Source organism: Argiope bruennichi, chromosome 8 (genome assembly GCF_947563725.1).
Source record: "Argiope bruennichi chromosome 8, qqArgBrue1.1, whole genome shotgun sequence".
In the NCBI taxonomy this organism is placed as follows: domain Eukaryota; kingdom Metazoa; phylum Arthropoda; class Arachnida; order Araneae; family Araneidae; genus Argiope; species Argiope bruennichi.
The window spans coordinates 11,598,270-11,605,613 of record NC_079158.1 but is presented as its reverse complement, the minus strand read 5'-3'; positions in this window follow the sequence as shown (position 1 = coordinate 11,605,613).

Below are 7,344 nucleotides of genomic sequence, written 5' to 3'. Positions count from 1 at the left end.
CGATCCGATGTTTAGCAACCGGTTTGGTGAATACGGCCGTTAGTGGATAGCCATGATGAGAATCTTAGTCTGTCCCGGATCTCTCCCTGTACGCGGCTTGGTGGCAAGCTCGGCAGGGTGTGACACTCCTTTTTGCAGGACTTCAGTTCGATTCCCGAAACTTTGCAAATAGTTTTATATACTTTATTTTATTAATTTATTTTAGCTGTTTTTCTCCAATATTCCTACAGTTACTATGAATTATTCCAAATGATATGTCTCAAAAATAAAATTTAATCTCAAAATATTTCTATATTTAATCGAAATTTTACGAGTCAAGTTCATGCACATGCGCAGATATCATTAATATTCTTAGCATTGTGCTTTTTGACCAGATTGACACCGTATTTAACACTTTTACGGCCGTATTCACCAACCGTTGTTAAACTTCAGCTGATGATTAAACGCTGATCAGCAGTCAAATCGGTATTCACCACACCAAACTAATTGTCAGTTTTCCCCTGGTTTGCCCCATTTTTTGATTCACGGACTTCTGATAGTCAAATTTGATCAACGGTTTTCCGCATGCGCAGTTCTCAAGAAGGAACAACTGTTACATTAGTTTTCAAACAAACATGGAGGATTTAGATACATTGGAACTATTGCAGTTGATATCAGATAGGAGGTGAATAATTTACACTGACAGAGTATCTGATTTTGATTTGTTAGATGAATATGATTTTGTTTCGAAGTACAGATTTCCCCGTAATTCTGCTGAATGCATCTTTGAGGAGGAGAAATTAAGCACCAATATTTTACGAAACAGTGCTGTAACTACTGAAGAGAAATTGTGTATTGCCTTATTTGTTATCAACAAATAATTGGCGATTTCAATCAAACTAGCCAGTCATCATGTTGCCGGGCTATAAATGAAGTATCTAGATGTATAGCTGAAATGAGGTATGTTTACATTAATCTCTTTTATATCCTTCATATGGGAATCCCTTTTTATTATTATTATATCCGAGTCGATTTTGGATTATTATTTTCTAGAATTAAAACTAGAATCTGTCATTTGTATAATTCCTTGAACGTTCAATTTTTTGAAGCAAATGAATTATAATTAAAAGAATTTGCTAAACTTATTAATACCTTTTAGAAAACTCATCAAGTTTAGTATGATTATACTGTTTTTTGTCAAATGATTGTTCCTTAAAATGCTTCCATTAAAAATATTTTAATGCATATTTTCTATCTGGTTAATCTAACGACTTACTAGTAAAATAAGTTGTTTCATATCTATACATATTCATATCATTTGTGTAGTCTTATAGTTTTTTTAATTATATTATTATGGCGATATAAGTTATTAAAAATTGATAATGTATGTATGTAATATTTTTTAAAATCATTTTTAATTTACTTTTAATATTACTTTTAGAAGGAGAAAATTATTAGGAGAATTTATTAGGAGAAATGATTGAGAAAATAGGGAGAAATGTTCCAAAACATACAGGAAGTTTTGGAGAGAAATATTGAAAATTTTAGTGTAAAACTGGAAAAATTATGAACATTTAAGGAAAAAATAGGAGAGATTTTAGAGAAAAATAGAAGAAATGCTTTGGAAAATATTAAAACTTTTAGTGTAAAAATTGAAAAATTATAAATATTTAAAGAAAAAATTAGAGATTTTAGAGAATAAAAAGTTATAATACTTTATAACAGCTTTTTAAAATTTATTTCCCTTATGGTCTCTTTCTAGCAGCAGAAAGTTTATACTGTATACAATTTGTGTGGCTGACAATTTAAGTAATCCAGTACTAAAAAAAAAAAAAAAAATCAATATTATCTAATGCAAAGCAAATATTATTAAAAAGCATATTGATACTGTGAATATATTTTTATTAAAAGGATACTTTGTACTGATCATTATATAAAATATCATGCCGCTTTGAAATATTTAAGTTTATACACCATCTTTTGTTTATAGAATTACAGACAAGTTCTAAATTTCTTTTTCTATTATAATCTTTTCGAGATGTTAGAAACGAAAGATTCAAATTTCCCAAGTCATGATATACAGTTCCTCCGCCACTGTTTCTACGAGCTATGGATTCTGATGTCGCCCAATTACAACAGATGGCTCATTAAACCACATTAAAAGGACATAAATATTTGAAGTAGAAAAATCGCAACTTGTATACAACCAGTCTTCTAGTGCTAGATTTTGAAAAATATCATAAGATTGTGATATTATTATAGAATTATGGCCTTCAATGCTCAATGGATTCTTTCTAAAATTTTTAATTTCCATTTTTAATGATGTTGCGGAAAAGCATCGAAAAAAATTTATGATTTGAAATTTAGGTATCTTAAAAAATTTCATTGTGATTGCTATATTTAATTCGAACTTGATACCTACTTATATCTAACTATTCCTTATTTTTTTGAGTTTCTGTATTATGTATATTTATATAGTAAATGTGCAACAGAAATGCACTATAAGCGAGTTTTAAAAATACGGTAATTCTGTTCAGTTCAGTTGTGTTTTCAGATTTATTCTACTTTCGGCTACTTTATTTCCATTTTCTCGAATTCAAATTAAAAACAATTGTTTTAAGGTAAACATTGTCGGCCGTATTCACCAACCGTTGTTAAACATCGGCTGATGATTAAACGCTGTTCAGCAGTCAAATCGGTATTCACTACACCAAACCCGTTGTCAATTTCCCCCTGTTTTCCCCCATTTTTTGATTCATGGACTTCCGATGATCACATTTGATCAACGGTTTTCCGCATGCGCAGTTCTCAAGAATTACAACTGTTACCTTAGTTTTCAAACAAACATGGAGGATTTAGATACATTGGAACTATTGCAGTTGATATTAGATAGGAGGTGAATAATTTACATTGACAGAGTTTCTGATTTGGATTTGTTAGATGAATGTGATTTTGTTTCCAATGCATTTTATCTTTGAGAAGGAGAAATTAAGCATCAATATTTTACGAAACAGTGCTGTAACTACTGAAGAGAAATTGTGTATTGCCTTACGTTTTTTTGCTTCAGGAAGTCATCAACAAATAATTGGTGATTTCAATCAAACTATCCAGTCATCATGTTGCCGGGCTATAAATGAAGTATCTAGATGTATAGCTGAAATGAGGCCAAGATTCATTTACCTACCAAATAATGAATCTGAGCGACTTGAGGTATGTTTACATTTATCCCTTTTACATCGTTCATATGGGAATCCCTTTTTATTGTTATTATATCCGAGTTGATTTTTGATTATTATTTTCTGGAATTAAAATTAGAATCTGTCATTTGTATAATTCCGTGAACATTCAAATTTTTGAAGCAAAGGAATTATAATTAAAAGAATTTTCTAAACTTATTAATACCTTTTAGAAAACTCATCAAGTTTAGTACGATTATACTGTTTTTTGTCAATACTGTTTTACAGTTTTTTGTTCCTTAAAATACTTCCATTAAAAACATTTTATTGCATATTTTCTATCTGGTTAATCTAATGACTTGCTAATAAAATAAGTTATTTCATATCTATACATATTCATATCATTTGTGTAGTCTTATAGTTTTTTTAATTATGTTATTATGGCGATATAAGTTATTAAAAATTGATAATGTATGTATGTAATATTTTTTCAAATCATTTTTAATTAACTTTTAATATTACTTTTATAACTAGAATTCATCTGTAACAGTTTTTGCATTTGTTATGCTATAAGAAAATTTTCCCATTCTTTACATAGACAGTGTACATGTTAATCAATTTTAACCTTGCTCCTTTTATTTTTCAATTTTGTAAATCTGTAAAAATATAATAAAGAATTCAAGTATTAAAGATTATTTGCAATATAAACTTAACATTTTAATTATGCTTTATTCCATATTGAAAAATCTTATTCTTCTACCCCTACCATTATACCACTGTATATCAAAGATTATGGCAGATTTTTGTATGAATAAAGCAAGAAGGGTTTTTGAGAAACAACCACCTAAATAATAAATATGTTTTCGTTGAACAAATAATATTTTAAGATTAGGAAAAAAAATATTCTTTCTGTAGAATATTTTCCAAAGTTATCTGCAATCACTTACAAATATTTTAGAATGCACATTTCTAGTGATTGAGAATAGAATATCTTATGTCTTTTTTTTATATATATAAAAAAGTTTTAAAAAGTACTGTATAAATGAATTCTAAATTTAGTTACAAAAAATGGAATTTTTGTCTTATATCAAATATTATAATATTTAAAAAATTTAATATTATAATCAAATAAATTATAATATTTGTGTTTATACTATCAATTTTTAAGTATGTCATGTAAGTATTATTGTTAAATTAGCAATTTTTTTCATTAGTTATTTATAATATAATTAATTCTTATTTCACATTTCTCAGATTAAAGACTTGCAAAGATATGGAAGAAATAAGGAACAGCCTTTTCCTCCTGAAAAAAAAAAAAAAAAAAAAAGAAAGAAAGAAAAGCAACAAACAAAAAAATCTTTTTCATCTGTCTGGTGATGATTATACAGGATTGCTTTTTGTATTTTTGAAACTTTCCTGTATGACTCATTTCCATGATTGTACACTGTTTTCACATTGGTATATAAGTTTTTTTTTTTTTTTTTTTTTTTTTTTTAGTAAATTGATTTTTTATGTTATTATTTATTTTATAAAAAAAGAATTATTGCAGTTTTTATTATGATTAATAATTAGAAATTTAAAGAAATTACTTTTGTTACTTATAAATTGTGTGATATAATAATGTGCTTAGTTACTCAATATAGCTAATCTCTTTTACAATATCAGTTTACTTCAGCTTTAATCTTCAACAATGTGTATAAAATTAACATTTTTTAAAGAAATCAAATTTTGACCTTTGTTATCTGCTGAAAATGATTACCAATTTTTATTAATGTTTTCCTTCTCATTACATAACAAATTTTAACATTATTTCTAATGTATTCTCTACCTGATTATTTTTTGAATTTATCTGTATAGAAATGACTAAATAATTCCTTATTCCCATCTTTGAAAATCAAATGTATTTTTAATTTGATGTTGTTCTTTTTATGATTTATAGAAAATGACATGCATGTATGACTCATATCAGTGTAGTTATTTTTTAGTGGTTTTATGTGCTCATTATCTTATTACAATATGTATATGTATTAGAGAAATAAAAAGACACATATAGAAGAATTTTGTATTAAGAATCAGCATTAATGTTGCACCTCTATTGACACTTTCTTGTAATTCTTGTAGAAGAATTTTGAATTAATAATCAGCATGAATGTTATATTTTAAAGTACCTTTAATGGAACTTTGTTTTAATGCTTGTAGAAGCTGTAACTTCTCTGTCAGAATTTTCTTTTGTAATTCATATATGTTACTTTTCGAGTCAAATTTGAATAAAATAGATTTTTGTATACAGAAGTCCTTTTTTAATTTTGCATATTTTAAGACATTCTGAGAAGTGTGTGAAAAACAAAGAAAATAGATTAATTGTGATTTGAAAATTTTGGAATTTGAAAAACAAGTATAGATAATAACTTATCCGAGTTAATTCAAATTTCTACAAATTATGATGCAAATATAAAATTTTAAAAAAGAGGTTTTTATTTTAAAAATTCAACTTAATTTAACTGACAGTTTAATGTAACCTATTAGAATAATATTTAAGATGATTTCAAGAAAAAAAATTTTGTGAAAAATTCTTTTACTTTTTTGAAACATTTCAATTTGGATCATCTTTCATCAAATTTAAATATAGAAAGAGATTCCTTGTTTAAATACACAAGATCCTGAGTTGAAAAATTTGACAATTAAACAAAGGAAATTATGCTGACTTAACAGTATTTAGTTAGATGTTGTGCTCATAGGTTTATGATTTCAGGAAGTAATGATTGTCATGAAGATATGAATAATTAAAAACATCGTTGGAAATTAATATAATAAAGTGACAGATATTATTCAAGTATGAGTAGAAACTAAATGTTAAAATATCAAAAAATTAATAACTTTTTTGGTACAAAATCCTGGGAATAAAAAAAATTAAAAAAAAAGGCAAAAACTTGTTGAAACAAATGGAATTTCACATTTACTTGAAAGAATTAAAATATCATTACTAGTTTCTGACAGGCTAATCAAGTTAAACTGTGTTGCTTTTTGATTAAGTTTGAATCATCAAGCAGAAAGTGTTAAAAAATTTATTGTTGGTTGTTGATGTTTTTCCACTCAATTTATTTGTACAAAAGTGAGTGGTGAGTGCTTATGATGTGCAAATTAATCATTTCTTTTATTCAAGGATAGCAATTCTAAAATAAGTATGGTTGTCATCAATATTTATATTATTTTTATGCAGATTTGTAATGGCAAGATTGTGAAGTACATGTTGTCAAACTGACAATTAACTCATTCAAATTTAAAGAGTTGTTAAATTCATTGTTTATAAAAAGTTTTAGATATGAAATACAAATGAGCTAATTCACTTCCACAATAATAAAATATTATAAAAAATTATTGCATGAATATTTATTTTGGCAAAAAAGGCTCTTGTTTTTCATAAGAATTCTTCAATATTCATATACAATTTTCACTGACTTTTGTTTATAATTTGAATTTTCTGATTTGCAGCATATATTCTGAATGTATATATTCTTCTTATATGTATATATTCTGACATTTATAACAATAAATTTATATCTTTTTTAACAAAATATATGTAAAAATTTAATATTCTGATAGTTAATAAAAGAAAATTTTTCCATATTTGCTTTTCGATGGAAATAAAAGCATACCACAGAATAAGTATTTTTTACTTTTATTCCGCTTTGAGGGAAAAAAATTATCTCAAACACTACTGAATATGTAGACAGCTAATACATATTTAAATATTGACACCAAAAACAATCTTAGTATTTTTTTTTAAATATAATATATTGTGGAAGTTTAAAACCTATTTGTTTAAAAATAAATGCTGAAAGTCTAATAACAATCTTAAAGAGAAGTTTGTAATATATGCTATAAACTTCATGCAAACAATTATATGGGATTGCCAGAGATATCATTGCAATTTAAATAACCTTTGGAAATTGAAATATTTTGTGTAAATGAAAATTATTTACTAATATGAAAGTCATAATACTTGTAAGCAAGATTTTATACACTACATTTTCTCCTCTTTTATTATATTAAAAATACAGGATACTACAATTTTTGTTAAATTCATTGTTTAGAAGAAACTTCAATGAACTCCTCACTTGCGAAATCAGTTTGCAGCAGTTTGTTATTTCTATTGTTTATCTCTACTCTATAATTATATAAAAAATGT